This window comes from Panthera onca, chromosome E2 (genome assembly GCF_046562875.1).
Source record: "Panthera onca isolate mPanOnc1 chromosome E2, mPanOnc1 haplotype 2, whole genome shotgun sequence".
NCBI lineage: Eukaryota > Metazoa > Chordata > Mammalia > Carnivora > Felidae > Panthera > Panthera onca.
The window spans coordinates 42,825,080-42,844,552 of NC_138353.1; the positions used below are offsets into that span (position 1 = coordinate 42,825,080).

Below are 19,473 nucleotides of genomic sequence, written 5' to 3' on the forward strand. Positions count from 1 at the left end.
CTGACAATATCTGTTTGAATACAAGTTTTATATTTGAACCTAATTTGTTCTAGATATCACGGAGTGTGAATTTCTCTGAAATGATTTGAATTGGATCAACCTGAATATTTGGATGTACTCTAAATATTTGTAGTATTTGTTGAATACTTGTATTCATTCCATTCTTTGAACACTTGCCTTTCTGCTTTGTGCCAGGCAGTGTGTTACATACTGGGGATTTGAATCCCCAGGGATTTCTTAAATAAGAAAAAGATTGTTTTTCTGAGAGTCTTGAGTATAGGGAAGAGATTAAGTGTTGTTTGTGCTCTGATAAAAGTGTGTTCAGGATGCAGAGAGGGTAGTCTGTTACAGGAGTTGGTGAAAGATTTTGAGAAAGGCTTTCTGGAGGAGAGACCTTGATCTAGGTATATCAAGAAATTCAGAAGCAGTATAAATTCGATTTTAATCCCATTAGGGCACCAAGGTTTAGTCACTGCAGCTTAATAGCTATGTATCCTTGGGCAAGTCCATCAAGGGTGACTTCCTTGTGCCTTCCTTTCCTCATTGGTAAAATGATGTATCTACCTTGTTATAGGCTGTGGCAGTTAGATGAAGTATTGTTAGGGGGAAATCCATGTATTTGTAACGGTAATGTGCTATATAGAAGTAAAGTGATAATCTGTAGACATTAGAATAGTGGGTCAATGTATATATTTTGCATTAAGCTACAGTGATGACCACCAGACTGTACAGAAGTTAAGTGAATCAAGTAAATTGGGACTTTGTGGATGAGAAAATGACATTAATCAAAATCTCTTGAGCAGCAGAGAAATGGATGAGTAAACAGGGCCATACCCCATGTGGGAGTGAAGTTTGACAACCACAAAAAGAAACTAATTGGGAAGGCTCTTAGCCAGCAAAATGTCTATGATTTTTTTTTTAATATAGTTCCAAAAAAAGAAATTGTTATGGAATAAAAGTAAAGAAAACCAAAAACATGGCACATAGCAAGAACTTAGTGTGTAATTGAATGAATACCCCAGGAAAAAGACAAAACAGGCATGAAAACACTGGTCAAAATAAAATAAAGAACTAGTAGTGCAAGGGTGGTTAAGTTTGGAGTAACTTTTTCTAGCTTTTCTAGTTTGTATAAGATTTTGTAACGCAAATAAATTTTTCCTTTTTTTTTTTTTTTTTTTTTTAATAAAGTAGAATTACCAAAATTTGGGACTAACCATATTCAACAATAGAGGACTGATTAAGTTGTGAATGTCTATATAATAGAATGTCATGAAACCATTATATTATGTATAGTAATACATTGAAATGGAGAGATTTGAGACCTTTTACATAAAGCAAATTATCAAATGTATGCACAAAGGCATGTGTGTATATATAGGGAGGAGACTATAGATATAAACCAGAATGTTTATATAAAACCAATAGAGGGGCACCTCGGTGGCTCAGTCAGTTGAGTGTCCGTCCGGCTCTTGATTTTGGCACAGGTGATGAGCCCAGGATTGTGGGATCAGCATGGATTCTCGGCTTAAGATTCTCACTCTCTCTCCCCTCTCCCCCATCCCCCCTTTGCCCTTCTTCCCCACTCTGTTTCTTTCTCTCTCTCAAAAAAAAAAAAACCTATAGATTTATATTCTAGATGATCTGAGTTTTCTTCTGTTTGTATTGTATAATTAAAAAAAATTTTTTAATGTATTTATTTTTGAGAGGCAGAGAAAGACCAAGCACAAATGGGGGAGGGGCAGAGAGAGAATGAGACCCAGAGTCTGAAGCAGGCTCCAGGCTCCAAGTTGTCAGCACAGAGCCTGACACAGGGCTCAAACTCACAAACTGTGAGATCATGACCTGAACCGAAGTCGGACTCTCAACCAACTGAGCCACTCAGGTGCCCCTGTATTGTATAATTTTGAAAGGAATCCAATATAGTAGGAAATAGGACTGAAGCTTTCTGATAAATATAATGAGATAATAAAAGTAGTTTTTGTCTAGTTTACTCTGGCAGTAAAGTCTAGACTTCTTGGGTGGTTTTGGGGTGTCTTAGGTAACCACTCACTTAAGTGTCCAACTCTTGATTTCGGCTCAGGTCATGATCTCATGGTTCATGGATTTGAGCCCCACGTTGTGCTCTGCGCCAGTGGTGCAGGGCTTGCTTGGGATCCTCTTTCCCACTCTGCCCTCCCATGTGCACACGCTCGCCCGCTCTCTCTCAAAACTTTAGACTTCTTGGGTGGATTCAAAGCCTTGCTAGGACACTGTGGGAGAAGTGCAGGCATGAAGGAAAGAAGGCAGGAGGGGGAGGGTACTGGCAGCCGTGTATCTGCCCAAGTGTAGAAGGAATTGACATTACAGAGGCAATTCTTAGAACTTTCCTCACATTTGGCCTTAATCTGTTTTTGTATCATCCGAGTAGCATTTAGTTTCATTCTTTGGAAGAGTCTAATAATTGTAGAACTATACTAAACCCAAAAGAAGTAGCCCTTTTATTTTTTTTCCACAGAGATAAACACTGTTAACAGTTTGGTGTATTCCTTTTGGGTTTTTTCCCTGCACTTTTGTAAATGGACATGTACAGGTAATAATACAGTTTTAAAGACAAAATGTAACAGTGCTATACAAGTATTTTGTAACTACCACATTAAATACAAACATGTGGGGAGAGATATATCAAACAATACAAACTGGTAATAATGAAAAATAATTTCTTTCCACTTCTGATCCCTCAGTTTTCTTCTCCACAGGTAATAAATATTACCAGTTTTTCATACATCCTTCCAGAGAAAATTCTATTCATATATTAACATATGTGTTTGTGTATCCTTCCTAAAAAACAGAGGACAGCACACTATACACATAGTGTGGATATTTGAGTTTTTTTTTTTTAATCTTGATGTTAGATAAAGATGTAACAATATTTTTCTTGCCTACACCTCTTTGGGCACTTGTACTAGTGTATTTATACAATGACTTTGTAGGAGTTTCGTTGTTTATATATTCCTAGAAGAGGGAATGGCATGTACAAAGGTCCAGAGGCAGGAGGAGAGAAGCCTAAAATGTTCTGGCTACTAAAAGCAGTTTAATATGATTAAAGCAGAGTGTATGAGGCTAGATGCAGATCTGCTGATAGGGCCCTAAAGGACCCTGTAGGCCAGGTGAAAGAGTTTAGATTTGAGCTTACAAGTTTTCCCATGGGAGGTTTCAGAAGGGAAGTCTCCTTGCTGATCATGAATTTCCATTTTATTTAAAAAAAATTTTTTTAACGTTTATTCATGTTTGAGAGACAGACAGAATGTGAATGGGGGAGGGGCAGAGAGAGAGGGAGACACAGAATCTGAAACAGGCTGCAGGCTCTGAGCTGTCAGCACAGAGCCGGACATGGGGCTCAAACTCACGGACTGCGAGATCATGACCTGAGCTGAAGTCAGATGCTTAACCAACTGAGCCACCCAGGCACCCCATGAATTTCCATTTTAGAAATCTGGCCAATGTGTGAAAAATGGGTGGTAAGGGAGCAAGAAGGGAAACAGGGAAACTAGTTCAGAGGCCATTGCATCAGTCCAGGCGAGATACAATACCCACCTGACTTAAGGTAGGGGGATCTCACCAGGAATGCTATTTGTATAGTTTTGTTTCATTTTATTAAACTAAGTTGGGGGGCACCTGGTTGGTTCAGTCGGTTAAGTGTCTGACTTCATCTCGGGTCATGATCTCACGGTTCATGAGTTTGAGCCCTGCATCAGGCTCTGTGCTGACAGTGCGGAGCCTGCTGGGGATTCTGTCTCTGCCCCTCCCCCGAATTCTCTTTCTCTCTCTCTTAAAATAAATAAACTTAAAAGAAAATAAAAAACTAAGTTGGAAAAGTTGGAATCCTGTTCTGTATCCTCTTTTGTAATCTTCCTTCATGTTGTATGTTATGCACATTTTCCCGTTAGATACCCTATGTTACTTTAACAGGAATGTACTTTCTTATTGCTGGATGTTTTTTAACCTGTTCCTTTGGAGACCAGTGTCTTTTTAACCCGAGCTTTTTGTTTCTAATACTTTATCCCTCCTCATCCCCATTGTTTGAATTATTTTTAATATAAGAGTAAGTGGACTTTAAGTAAGAGCCAAATTGTACATAGATTTTGAGATGTCTGTAATAACTATTCAGAGTCCTGTTTTCATTCTGAACTGTTCTCAGTAGTAGATATTTGCCAATTTAATGACTTCTAGGTAAGTGTTCATCTTAGCTAATGGCTAAATAGTATCCTATCAAGTATATAACTATGGCTCTAAGCATTTTTCACACTAAAATTAAAGAAATAGAGTGTCTTATTTTGTAGGAGGGTAGATGATACAGTAGTTTCCCCAACAAGAAAGGTGGCAACCGAATCCTAAAATGTCCTAGATTGTTACGGCTTTTGAAAAGCAGATGTCTTGATACTCTGTGTGCAAGGAGTGTGTGGGGAGTTACACAAATAGTGATTGTACCTTCACTTTGAGCAGACTATCTAGTATAAAAAACATATCCTAATGGAGGGAGGAAAGAACCAGTCTGGTAGGTTTGTGTCTAATGTTTGTGGTGTTTTCGCCTGACACAGAGATACCTCATCAAATTTCATCGACTTCAGATATAAATGCCACTCAGTAGAGTGGTGTGCCTTAGCCATCTTAATCTAAATAGATTTTAGAGACTTCTGCCTAATTCTTGGTTACACACAAGTGGACTGCAAAGCTAGGAAGTTACCTTTTGCTCCATCCTTTTGTACAGCTTTGATGGATGCAGTTAAAATGTCCATCTGATTTCTATAGCTGGGAAGTGGGGATACTTGTTCCCTTCTTACCTACAGGGATGAATTTAATAACCTAAAAACAAGTGTAGAATGTTAAAGCCAGAGGAAATTTTAAGTCATCTGGCAATCCCCTCATTTTACAGGTAAGAAACCTAAGAAGCAAAGTGATATACCTGAGGTCATAGATGTAGGACAAGTGCATCTGCCTTTTTTATTCTTCCCCATACTGGCTCTGAATAGTCTATGCGTTTCACAGAATATCCTGCTGCATTTGGTTCTGTAGCTAATTATTTGATATATATTCATTAAAATTTTTTTTGTTTATTTCTTTTTGAGAGAGAGACAGAGCACAAGCAGGGGAGGGGCAGAGAGAGACGGAGACACAGAATCCAAAGCAGGCTCCAGGCTCTGAGCTGTCAGCACAGAACCCGATGTGGGTCTCTAACTCAAAAACTGTGAGATCATGACCCAAGCTGAAGTTGGACGCCTAACCGACTGAGCCACCCAGACTCCCCTATATGTATTCATTTATTTAGATCTCTTTTGACAGAAATATGTATCAGTGTATATCTATAGAAAAACAGCATGAAAACTTTACATCATTACTGCACTTGAGTATAGTATACCTGTGCACTGGCACACATTAGGTTTTCAGTATGTATTTGTCAGATTTTATTTATTTATTTTTTTTTGGTCACCAACTTTAAAGGTTGTCCATGTAAACAGTGCGTTATTAGGCTCTGGCTGTCGCTAAAGTTAAAGGTCTAGTACCACCACTGTTCAGATTTTGAGCTTATTTACCTCTTCTAACTCAGAACCTTTTCAGAGTCCTTCAGTAGTTTCCCTGTGGTAAAAACAGACCATGGTTTGAGGCCAGGGTTGGTTAGTACGTAGTTTTAGTATTGTCTAGTTGGACCACCGAAAGTTCTAAATTGTTTCAGCCCACTACTTTTTATTTCTTTATAAATTCTGGTATAACAAAACTCTGACATAACATGGTCATTATCATATATCATAAAGCAGATACAAGATAGTTTACATTCCCAGAGGTATGATATATAACTATTGTATAATAATAGAGGGTACCCTAATTGTTTTCAGTGTGGGGCTCAAGCCCAAGAACTGCAAGATCATGACCTGAGCTGAAACCAAGAGTCAGTCACTTAACCAACTGAGCCACCTAGGTGCTCCATGTGTCTTCCTTTTTTTTTTTTTTTTTTTTTTTTTTTTTTAGTGTTTATTTATTTTGAGAGACAGTGTGTGCAGGAGAGGAGCGAAGAGGGAGATTCCCAAGCAGGCTCCTTGCTGCCAGTGCACAGCCCACCTTGGGGCTTGATCTGAGCTGAGATCAAGAGTATGGTCGCTTAACTGACTGAGCCATCCAGGCCTCCCTGTTTTATTTGTATCTTTATCTTTCCATTCCTATTTAGAATATTTGATTTCGGCTCAGGTGATGATCCCAGGGTCGTGGGATTGAGCTTCATGTTGGGCTCACACTGAGCATGGATCTAGCTTGGGATTCTCTGTCTCTCTTTGCCCCTCTCCCCTGGACACACATGCACGTGCGCTCAGTTGGTGTCTGTCTGTCTCTCTCTCTCTCTCTCTCTCTCTCTCTCACACACACACGCACACAACAAAATTTTTTGTTGTGAATGTATATTGAGACTAAAATATAGTGACTTGGTTACCTCTTTGTAGTAAATTTTATTTATAATTTTTTTTTCTGACCACTTGTTAGACAAGGTCTTTTGCTCCTTCTCTCCTTGTCATGTCTTTTGGGTATTCATAAATGTGTAATCCCCCTCCCCCATTTCTTGGTTAACCTATTGCCTAGATTTCCTTCTTTCCTGTATTTGTTTCCGTATTTTTTTTTTTTTTAATTTTTTTTTTTCAACGTTTTTTATTTATTTTTGGGACAGAGAGAGACAGAGCATGAACGGGGGAGGGGCAGAGAGAGAGGGAGACACAGAATCCGAAACAGGCTCCAGGCTCCGAGCCATCAGCCCAGAGCCCGACGCGGGGCTCGAACTCACGGACCGCGAGATCGTGACCTGGCTGAAGTCGGACGCTTAACCGACTACGCCACCCAGGCGCCCCTGTTTCCGTATTTTTAAGGAGCAATCAAGTTGACAAATTATTTGTTTTCATGATTAATATTAGTTTAGAGTAACATTTTGTTTTTGTTTAAACTTCTGTATGTCTGTATTCCTATACATATGTATCCTTTGTGGTTTTTCAGATTTCTTTTGTTCTATCTATTGAATAGCACTTTAACTATTTTCCATATTTCATGCTATTATACTATTTACTCACTAAGGATATCTTACTCTTTTTTTTTTTTTTTAAGTTTATTTTTATTTATTCTGAGAAAGAGAACAAGCTGGAGGGGGGAGAGAGAGGGAGGGACAGAGGATCCAAAGCGGGCTCTGCATTGACAGCAGAGAGCGCAGTGTAGGGCTCAAACTCACAAACCATGAGATCATGACCTGAGCCAAAGTTAGACACTTAACTGACTGAGCCACCGAGACACCCCTGTCTTTTTTTTTTTTTTAATGTAAGTATTACTTGATCTTTGTTCAGAGATCTCCTATTGCCATTTATTATCATTATTATGCCTTTGGTATAGGTATGCATTGTTGAATTTAAGCTGTTGGCTTCTGATTTAATATTGACCCTATGTAAGACCCTGTTTATCAAATAAAAATTATCTTGGTATTAAGTAGCCTTCATGAGTGAGTACTGGGTTACAGAAACACTCAAACGTTGGCCCACATGGTCACTGAAACACACTGCAAAACCATGAGTTCAGTCTTACCATGTTTTTCCACTTCTCTTTTTACTTTTTTCCTTCTGTCATGTGTTGAGCTTGTCCATACCATCTAGAGAGATATTTTGGTATTGATGGTACCCATGGTAGAGGTAAAACGTTAGAATTTCCATCTTGGGTGATACATTTCCATTATTGTTTATATGGACATCATACTAGTTTTGAGGTAGGCTTTATACACTTTATTTAAATAAATAAACAAAATAATTCTTTGTTCTAAAGAATGAACCAAAAATTCTCATAGTAGGAAACAGTGGGTATTTGAGTAGCTTGGATTTATGTAGACCCGTATTTAGGGTAGATAAGTATTGTATTCTAGGTCAGTCACTTCCAAACCAAGGTCAACAGAGATTTTATATCAGAATCACCTGGGGACCTTTTGGAATAAGGTCTCTTCCACCCTAGGCCTACTGAATCAGAATCTCCGGGATCTATGTATTTAAAAGTTTATTAGGTGATCCTGATACCATCCACGTTTGGGAATTACTGCTCAGGTAGAATGTGCACCAAAATCCATAGATGTGCCTGTTAGATGTTGTATAAATTCTATACTGTGTGTGTATAACTTATTTCTTTTTATAACATACTTATTCACAGTAATAGACTTGCCATAGATCCTACCTTTCTCATATTCCCAGCAACGAAAGACTGTAGGACTGCTCCAAAGAGAGTGTAACTCTGAGCTGCTTTCAAGTATTTGGGCCTGGAGCAGAACAAAGAGAGATCTGGTGGTTCCTGACATAGTCACCCTTGGGAGCATGAGGAGAAGTGAAGCATTAAGTTGTTGTATGCTAGCAAAAGTCTCTTTCAGGCTATAGAAAGCAGAGAGGGACAGCGTGTGCTTGGGAGGCAACCTTCAATCAGTACAATGGCATTAGAATGTTGACTCCCAGATAAACTTTGTCTTCTATTTTGTTGGGTAAATATTCAGTAAGTGAAATAAACAGGCTACCCTTACTGAGGAACTAGAACATGGCCTCTGAAACCAGGTCACAATAATAAATTTGAGATTATTTAGTATAGTTCCACTCAGTTATGTTGAATTTTTTGCAGAAAATTTGTCTAATTCCATACATAAGTTTCTTCCCACATACAATTTCCTCTTTTAGAGTTCCTCTCTACTGTAGTTTGCCTGTCAAGTTTCATCTCATCCTTTAGGGTCCAGCTTTAGCAGTTGCTCTTCTTGGACCCATCTCTTACCCACTTATACCATCCTTTGTGCCAGGCTGGTAGGAAGCATGTTAACCCCTGTTACAGCACCCATCACGTTACAGTGGACCCTTGAACAACATGGAGTTAGGGACTTCAGCGCCCCCCAAGCCCCCAACCTCCAACTTGAATATCCGAGTATAACTTTTAACTTCCAAAGAACTTAACTACCAACAGCCTACTGTTGAACAGAAGCCTCACTGATAACCTAGTTGATTACACACGTGTTTTGTATGTTGCATATATTATTTACTGTATTCTTATAATCATGGGAACTTGGGATTATTATTTCTTGCGAAGAGTGTATAGATAGTCTTCAAATGTGCTCCAGGAAATAAGGAGTTTTTAGCAGTTTTCCCTTGTAAAGGACGGTATATATTAAAAAGTTGTGGTAGCTTTGGGGCATCTGGGTGGCTCAGTTGGTTAAGTGTCTGACTTCGGCTCAGGTTATGATCTCATGGTTCATGAGTTCGAGCCCCACGTCAGGCTCTGTGCTGACAGCTCAGAGCCTAGAGCCTGCTTCTGCTTCCGATTCTGTGTGTGTGTGTGTGTGTGTGTGTGTGTGTGTGTGTGTGTGTGTGTCTTTCTCTTACTGCCCCTCCCCCACTCTGTCTCTCCAAAAAAATGAATAAGCGTTAAAAAAAAAAAATTAAAAAGATGTGGTAGCTTTGTTTATGAAATAGACTACTAGGGGCACCTGGGTGGCTCAATCGGTTAAGTGTCTGTTGATTTCGGCTCAGGTCATAATCTCATGGTTCTTGGGTTCGAGCCCCATGTTGGGCTCTGTGCTGACAGTATGGAGCCTACTTGAGATTCTGTCTCTCCCTCTCTCTCTGCCCCTCCCCACTGTCTCCAAACAAATAATCTTTAAAAAATAAATAGGGGTGCCTGGGTGGTTCAGTCAAACTTCTGACTTTGGCTCGGGTCATGATCTCACGGTTCCTGATTTTGAGCTTTGCGTCAGGCTGTCTGCTGTTAGTATGGAGCTCACTTCAGATTCTCTGGCCCTCTCTGTCTCTACCCTTTCCCCACTTGGTCTTTCTCTTTCAAAAATAAATAAACATTTAAAGAAAAAAGAAAATAGACTACTAGAAATCATTCTTCTCCACTGTCTTATTCTTAGTGTGCATGTACTCTTAGTGTATTTTTTTTAATGTTTTTTATTTAGTTTTGAGAGAGAGAGAGACCAGAGTGTCAGTGAGGGAGGGGCAGAGAGTAGGGGAGACACAGAATCCGAAGCAGGCGCCAGGCTCTGAGCTGTCAGCACAGAGCCTGATGGAGGGCTTGAACCCATAAACCGTGACATCATGACCTGAGCCGAAGCCAGATGCTTAACCAACTGAGCCACCCAGGCACCCCTGGTGTGTATGTTTTATAATAACTGAACTCTCCAAAGGACTGAACTTTGCATTGGTGAGTGTGGAAGGTTATTTTGGTTGATTTCCTTTGGGAAGTACCTGACACACTGTACAGCCATGTAATCCAGGTGATAAGTTACTAAATTTTACTGTCCTCAAAATTAGCGCAGTCACAGTTAGCCTTTTTAAAAAAATTTTTTTCACATAGAACATATTTATTGAGTACATACAGTGTATGACACGAGTGCGTTTTTATCTGTCTGTCTATCAAAGCTCTGTGCCCAGCATAGGGCTTGAGCTCACGACTCATGCTCTGCTGACTGAGCCGGCCAGGTGCCCCTAGCCTTTATTTTTATGTGGCAGGATTGTTTTACTCTAACCTATAATTGTGTCATTAGGACTTTTTATTGACGCAAACATAGCAATAAAGGAAACAAATTCATGGAGCATCTAGGTGGTTAAGCGTCTGACTCTTGGTTTCAGCTCAGGTCATGATCTCAGTTCATGGGTTTGAACCCTGTGTTGGATTCTGTGCTTACAGCACAGAGCCTGCTTGGGATCTTGGGATATTCTCTCTCTCTCTCTCTCTCTCTCTCTCTCTCTCTCTTTTCTCTTCCTCTCTCTTTCTCCCTCTCCCCCCCACCCCTTCCCTCCTCCCTCCCTCTCTCTCTCAAAATAAATAAAGTTTAAAAAATAAAATAAAGGAAATAAATTCACATAATTAAGCTTCCACTTAGCATATGATATTTTGTTTTTCCGTATCCCTTTCCTGCTCTTGCGTGCAGGAACCATTTATATGTTTCATGTGACAGTAACATTGACATTGAGTGTCTGTTGTTTACCTAACACTGTTTTGTATTTATTGCTGTAGAGGATACAGAAGTAAAAGGCATAGTTCCTCCCCTCAACAAGCTAATAGTCTATTTGAGGTAAAGACATAGACATAGAAAAGTATACTACAGTAAAAACCAAACAAACATGAAGTCAGTTTGCACTTGAGAAGATGTGATTTAGGGGATCACTTGAGCTTGGAGGGTACAAGACAGTAAGCAGTTATTTAGAAGATGCCCAGGAGGTGAGGTTGAGTGGGTGGAAAGGACGGGAACAAACTTCTGGGAGCCAAGCTAAAAGGTTTGGAATTGAGGGCAACCTGGTTGGCTCAGTCAGTAGAGCATGCACCTCTTGATGTCAGGGTCGTGAGTTCGAGCTCCACGTTGGGCACAGAGATTGCTTTTAAAAAGCAGGGAGAAGGGCACCTGGGTGGCTCAGTTGGTTAAGCATCCGATTTTGGCTTAGGTCATGATCCCACAGTTGGTGGGTTCAAGCCCCGCTTCAGGCTTTGTGCGGACAGCTCAGAGCCTGGAGTCTGCTTCAGATTCTGTGTCTGCCTTGCTCTCTGCCCCTCCCCCACTCATGTGCTATCTCTCTCTCTCTCTCTCTCTCTCTCTCTCAAATAAATAAATGGGGGAAGAGTTTGGAGTTGATGCAGTAAACCTCAACCACAGTGAGTTTTTGCACCAAATTTCAGAAAGGAAGATTTCATTGGGCAGGAATATGCTGGACACACCTAATGAGGGACACCAGCCTGGGAGGCTTGTTGTGTTCCTTTTTGGCTCTTTTTCTGTTTGTTTCCTAGAGTTGGTCAGTCTCCAGGTTTTGTCCATTGGTTACTACCTTCATTCTACAGAAATTCAGTAGTTTATCAGACATTTTAGTGGGGAACATTTATGTAAGGTCTGTGATTAGTATTCTAGGAAACTGGGAGGTTATGTATTTGTTCAGCTAACATGTATTCATTACCCTCTGGGGTGGAGGATACAGAGGAGCACAGGACCTAGGCTGTGTGTGTACATTGTTCTGTTTCATCTTTATGACAGCCTATGAAGTGGATGACCCTTCATAGGGCTATTATTGTCCCTTTTTGTACAAAAGGAAACCGAGGCACAGAAGGGTAGTATCTCTCACTCCATATCAACTGCTAGTTAAGTAAAAGAACCAGAATTGGAATGAAGTTTTCTGGCTGAAGGACCTGAGCTCTTAATAATTATTCTATTCTGCTTCTTCTGACACTCCCTCCCCCCGCCCCATCCGTGTCCTTTTTAAATATGGAATGAGCATTTCCCTCATGTTAAGTGTTATATTGAAACATGATTTTTAATGTCTGTATAGTATTCCACTTGGTGGATATATCATTTGCCAAGTTTTAATTACTCACTTCCAGATGTATTAGAGTTGTTTAAAACTATTCACTTTGATTAATAATATCCTTGAAATCTTGATGTTCATCTCTGATTATTTGGGTATAAAATGAAGTGTAGTTACTTTTTTGAGACAGAGCGTGCGCACATGCCAGTGGGGAGGGAGAGAGAGAAAGAACCTTAAGCAGGCTCCATGCCTAGTGCAACATGGGGCTCGATCTCAGGACCTTGAGATCATGACCTGAGCTGAAATCAAGAGTCAGATGCCTAAACCATCTGAGCCACCCAGGCACCCCCACAATTTGAATATTTTAAAAATTATTGATTCATATCACCAGTTACCTTGCTAATTTCAAAGCACCTTGCTTTAAAACAGCTGTAGCATGGGGCGCCTGGGTGGCGCAGTCGGTTAAGCGTCCGACTTCAGCCAGGTCACGATCTCGCGGTCCGTGAGTTCGAGCCCCGCGTCAGGCTCTGGGCTGATGGCTCGGAGCCTGGAGCCTGTTTCCGATTCTGTGTCTCCTTCTCTCTCTGCCCCTCCCCCGTTCATGCTCTGTCTCTCTCTGTCCCAAAAATAAATTAAAAAAAAAAAAAAAAAAAAAAGTTGGAAAACAGCTGTAGCAGTTTAATAGAGGTAGCATGCTGTCACATTATTTTAAATTTCCTTTTTTGTTTTAGTGTTGAAGTTTGGTTTCTTTTTTTTTTCATCTGCCATTTGTTTTTCTTTGAGTCATGTATTTGTGTCCTTTGCCCAGCTTTTTTCTTTTGGTGTTCATCTTTTTCTTACACATTTTACAATCATACGATAAGGATGTTAGTCCTTTGTCACATTTGCTGCAAACAATTTTCTTGTTGACTGTTTTCTTTTTAATTTTGTTCAGTGTTTTGTCATAAGAAATTTTTTACTTTAAGGTTGTTAAAATTTCAGTAATCTTACTCTGGTGTCTCCTATTATTTCTGTGTCTAAGCACAAAGCCTTCCTCATGGGTCAGAAGGCTATTCACCTTATATCTTTTTTCAGGGTGAGGGCTTTTAAGTGTGTGTGTGGGGGCAGTTAATATCTCCTTAACTCTTACAATGACATCATATTCCAGATGGATTAAAAATATAACTCAAGGGGACTTTGGGGGCTCAGTCAGTTAAGCATCTGACTTTGGCTGTCAGGTCATGCTCTCACAGTTCATGAGTTCGAGCCCTGCATGGGGCTCTGTGCTGACAGCTCAGAGCCTGGAGCCTGCTTGGGATTTTGTGTTTCCCTCTTCTTTCTGCCCCTCCCCTGTGCGCACACGCGCACATGCTCTCTCAAACATTTTTTAAAAATTAAAAAAACATATAGCTCAATATTTTCCAAATAGTTTAATAGCTTTTTGGTACCTTTTATGAAGTAATCCTCTTCTCCCCACTAATTTTTAAAATGACAACTTTTTATATTCTAGGGTTTGTTTCTGGATTCTCTCTTCTGTTTAAATTTTTTTTTAATATTTATTTATTTTTGAGAGAGAGAGCTTGAGCACGGGTGGGGCAGAGAGTGAAGGAGACAAAAAATCTGAAGCAGGCTCCAGGCCCTGAGCTGTCAGCACAGAGCCCAATGCGGGGCTTGAACTTGCAAGCCATGAGATCATTACCTGAGCTGAAGTTGGACACTTAACCGACTGAGCCACCTAGGTGCCCCAATCCTCTCTTCTGTTTAAATTGATTGGTTGTGATAGTGATAGTATACATTATATTAATTGTGACTTTATAATATGTCAATATTTGGAAATAGAAGGTTGCCTTCATTTTTTTGGAAATTTTATTGCTATCATTGTTTATTTTTCAGACACTTTGAAAATGACTTTATATAAAGTAGAAAGAATGAACAGCTTTATGATGTTTGGCTTTTCTGATCATGGATACAGACAGTAGTGTCTGTTCAGTGAGGTCTTTTATGCTTCTTAGAATCAAGAGGTTTTTTTGTTTGGGGTTTTTTTGTTTTGTTTTGGTTTTTGGTTTTGTTTGTTTGTTTTGCCTCTTGGAAGATTTTTATAATCTTCAAATAGGTTTGCATGTTTTTAGTTGAAGTTATTTCTATTTTGATATATTTTAAGAATGGTAAGACTCCCTATATTTCTATATTTTTGTGTTTTCTATTACATATGTATACACACACACACACACATCTACATATATACAGTTGTAAGTTTTAAGTTTATTTATTTTTGAGAGAGAGCATGCATGAGCGGGGATGGGGGGGGGCAGACAGAGGGAGAGAGAGAATCTCAAGAAGGCTCCATGCTATCAGTGCAGAGTCTGACATAGGGCTCAAACTCAGGAACCGAGAGATTATGACCTGAGCTGAAATCGAGTCAGATGCTTAACCACCTGAGCCACCCATGTGCCCCTGGTTTAAAGCCCATCTTATTCTACAATTTGACGAAGTGTACAGAAAATATAAATGATAAATGATACAAAGTAAAAACCCTAGAAAATACAACTTAGAATAGGAAGTTATTATATAGCTTGAGAGGAAAAAAATTGAACAAGGTGTGGCCCAACTAAAAAAAATGGTAACTCATGATCCTGTAACATAGGTCTCAACAATGAAAGGAAAAAAATCCTTAATTGAAGAAGACCTTTCCAAGTGTGTAATTGAAAATTTCTGCCACGTATCCTTTAGTATAAGCCAAGGGCATAATGCCAAAACAAAACTTGGTGAAAGCAGTTCTGTAAGGATAAGACCATGTGACCCAAATGTACCAAGCTTTTTTTCTGATGGTCTGGCATAAATCTGGGATAAAGCCTAGAATAGAATGCTGAATTCCACTGAGGGGTCAAGTCAGATAAGGACAGAAAAGTCTCCTTTGGATTTGCCAGTTAAGGGCCATTGCTAGGCTTAGAGCAGTTCAGTAGAGAATTGAGGAACAAACTGGTGAACCAAGGCATGGAAGAGAAAAGAGTGGAGACAGTGTGGGGTTGACCATGGAAGGAATACAGAAATGGCAGGTGCTAAATTGTCAAGTGGGTTAAAGGAAGTTTTAAGATGGGAAAGATTTGAGCAACATAGAGCTGGTAGAAAAGACACTGAGGCAAGAGGGCGAGGGCTGATCCAGTAGGCTCCCAAGGATGCAGGCCAGGCTGGTGGTTAGTTAGGAGTATGGCCAGACCTCAGGGGCCTCTGTTAGAGGCTAGGCTTCCACATCCTCCCACTCACCCAGTCGTCAAGAGCAGGGACGTGCTCAGATGCCAGTTTTCCTCTCTGCCAACCCCAACACTCACAGGTGCCAGAATCATCCTGCCACAGTCTGAGGGAACCTCCTCTTGCCCCACCCTCTACCCAGAAGTTGGTCGAATGATGTTTAAGAAATGTTCCTGGGGTGCCTGGCTGGCTCAGTCAGTAGAGCATACAACTTTTGATCTCAAGGTCATGAGGTCAAGCCCCACGTTGGGAGTAGAGTTTACTTTAAAAATTAAGTAAATATATATACCAAAAGTTATTGGTTAAAATAAAATAAATGTCCCTAAGCTTTACTTTGTCATGAAGATGACAGAGAATACAAAATGTCTTCAGAAGACTAACCCACTTTGTAAATTCAGAAGACAAGTTCTTCAGAAGACTAACCCACTTTGTAAGCTCCTCGTTTGGTTAGTGATGCATTAGGGACTGGAGTACAGGTTTCCTTATTCCTTCTCAAGTGCCATCGAATTGAAGGTGATAGCCAAGCATCACTGGGCGAGAGCTCTCGTAGGCAGTGAAAAAATTAGAGAATTGCAGATGTGGGTTTGAAAGACCTCTGTGGAGACAGCTGAAGTAAAAAAAGGCTGGCGAATAGAGTGGCTACAGAGAAAAGAACAGAGCCTTGATATGCTCAGAAGGTAGGTGGAGTAGCTCTCAGAGACAAAGGAAGAGAGAGACCTAGGAAAGACAGAACCAAGGGAGAAAAGAGGTTAATGAAGGAGGAATACAAGTTTCATACCGTCAGATGCCAGAGAAACTGAGATTGAAGGTAAGGGGAAGGTCTTTGGGTTGGTTGCTCTGGTGCTTGTGGACCAAGCAAAGGGGATTATAGAAAGCTAAAGAGGAAGTGGAGTCCTTTTCAGTAAGGAAAGGTTCTGAAGATAGAGCAAAGCCGTATAAAAATGTGTGCACACTATATGTATAATACAATGTCATCTATGTATAAATATCCATAAGGGGAAAAACACTGAAAAAAAACCATACCAAAATGGTAGGTGATTAGGTAAAGGAATTGTGAGTAACTGTTTTTAAGATTTTATTTTACTTTTTTATCTTGTATTTATTTAACTTTTTTTTAGAGAGCGAGCATGAGTTGGGGAGAGGGGCAAAGGGAAAGAGAGAGAATCTTAAGCAGGTTTCACACTCTGTGTGGAGCCTGACACGGGGCTCATTCCCGTGACCCTGGGATCATGACCTGAGCCAAAATCAAGTTGGATGCTCAACTGACTGAGCTACTCAAATGCCCCTAAAGATTCTGTTTTTTAAGTGATCTCTGTACCCAACATGGGGCTTGAACCCATAACCCCAAGATCAAGAGTCACACGCTCCACCAACTGAACCAGCCAGGCATCCTATCAATAACTTTAAAAAAATCTTCATGTGCTTCCTTTTTCAGATTTCTCTAAATAAGCTACTATACTTTGATAATCTTTAAAAAATGTGTTCTGGGGGCGCCTGGGTGGCTCGGTCGGTTAAGTGTCCGACTTCGGCTCAGGTCATGATCTCACGGTCTGTGAGTTCGAGCCCCGCGTCGGGCTCTGTGCTGACAGCTCAGAGGCTGGAGCCTGTTTCCAATTCTGTGTCTCCCTCTCTCTCTGCCCCTCCCCTGTTCATGCTCTGTCTCTCTCTGTCTCAAAAATAAATTAAAAAAAAAAAGTTAAAAAAAAAATTTTTTAAAAATGTGTTCTGGAAATAAATGTAAACCCCTTTCTAGTGGTGGTGTCCTCAGAAAGGTTTGATAAAACCTAGAAAGCATGGCTGACTCAAGCAAAGAGGCAGAAAATTGGGGAGTTGGGTAAGTGTAAGTTTGTTCTCTGTGTGTTGTGTGGCTAAGAGAAACTGAGTAGAAGCAGAGCCAAGTCCCTGGAGGAAGAGAAGAAATGGATCAGAACTGCCAAAGGGGTGACAACAGCTAGCAGAGCACAGTCCTTACGGAGTGGGAAGAGAGACCTGGTACAGCCTATTAGGTTAGTTAATGATTCAAAGGAGAGACTCCCTTCTCATGGAGAATATTAGGTAAAGTGCTTGAGGGGATGCGTTGAGTTTTCTAAGCAGTATTTGGGAGAGGCTAATACCTTGCTACTTTGTGCCTGATTTTTCTCTGTAAAAACAAGCTGCTGCTTTAGTACCCTGAGTAGAGGCCCATGTTCAGGAACCTTATGCCATGTGTTTTTTTCACAGTGAGAGAATACTCTTGTCAGCTCAGCTCCCTGGCAACACAATTGGTTTCAATTTGTACTCCTTTCTACCACTTCTTCTACTTGGTTTATAATTCCAGTGATTTCTTTTGGGTTAGACTTAGTTATTTACAAGCAAGTTTTTTACAAGTTATTTATATTTAAAAGTTCTCAAATTCAAGGCAGAGAGGGGATGGATTTTTCTGTGTCCTTCAGATTGTTGTGTGCTTCACAACCCAACAGAACTTAGACATTAAATGTTTTCCTTCCACTAGTTTTACCATTAAAGATATCTAAATAGCCTGGGGTTGTGTGATGAGCCTCTGACAGGGTCAGCATTAGCATTTATGGCTTATGAATTTTTTGTTCTTTGTACTTTGGTATTTTTCCCAAGAATGGTGCCAAGGTAGATGGGCCTTTTCTCTGTTCCCTAATGCCAGCATTTAGAATTATCCCATCCTTGTTGGGGTACTAATTTTGGGACATTATTGACCTGAAAATTCTCTCTTAAAATATCTGTGAATAACGATGGTATAAATAAATGCTTCTCAAACTTTAGTATATGAAACCACTTGGAGATCTATTAAGTTGCAAATTCTGATTGTGTGGAGTCCAGGAGAACCTGAAGAGGTGCCTGGCATGGCTGGCTCAGGTGGAAGGACATGTGACTATTAATCTCCACATTTGTGAATTCGAGCCCCACATTGGGTTGTAGACATTACTTAAATAAGTAAACTTTAAAAAATAAATAAAAATAGGTAGTAACTCTTTGAATGCGGGACCAAGCCTTACCCATTCTCCTGTAGTGTTTGTATTGCCTTACAGGTGGTCCTGACTGCCAGCATGGGTACAGTGTTAAGGTACCCAGACAGAGAATTGGAAAAATGTGTCTGTAATAGAAGTAGCAAAAGCTTTTTGTGAGACTAGGGCAAGAATACAAAACACTTTAATTTTGAATTAAGCTTATATATGTGGGTTTTGTTAAGTTGGATTATTGTTATGAATTGGATGATTGTTCAGACCCATTTTACTCTTAGGTATCTGGGTACTTTGAGTATTCACAAGACTTAAGAGCCGGAAACTATGAATTAGCTGATTTTTTTTTCCATTAAAAAAAATTTTTTTTAACGTTTATTCATTTTTTGAGAGACAGAGCATGAGCAGGGAAGGGGCAGAGAGAGAGGGAGACACAGAATCCGAAACAGGCTCCAGGCTCTGAGCTGCCAGCACAGAGCCCAACATGGGGCTTGAACTCAGGGACCATAAGATCATGACCTGAGCTGAAGTCGGACGCTTACCCCGACTGAGCCACCCAGGCTACCCCCACCTTTTTTTTTTTTTTTTTTTTTTTAATGTTCAGTTAACAGTTGAGTACTTACCAACCTAGGCATAGTGCTAAAGAGTAAAAACTACTTGTTATACATGGTCCCTGTCCTCAAGGAATTTGTGGTCTTACAGAGGAGAGAGGTACAATGAATGTCAAGTTGATGGTATGACACAGGAGGTAGTGTTGTGTGGACAGTCAGGATCATAGGAGTGTGGATCCAAGGTCTGATTCTGGCTCCAAAAAAACAGTGAGAAAACACTATGACGTGGAATATTTTCTAAGGTAGAATTTAGCTAAAAATAGCAAGGCCCTCTGCCAGTGTTTTTATTAATAGATACAGGAAATGTATAAGATGTAAACTAGATTTGTTAATAATTCTTTAGTATCATCAAAT

At 40.1% G+C, this 19,473-nt stretch overlaps 1 protein-coding gene across 3 annotated transcripts in view; it reads left to right on the plus strand.

Moving 5' to 3' along the window:
- CTCF (CCCTC-binding factor) overlaps window positions 1-19,473 on the plus strand; it is a 47,618-nt gene that overhangs the window by 6,810 nt on the left and 21,335 nt on the right. The gene's annotated exons all lie outside the window — the stretch shown is intronic.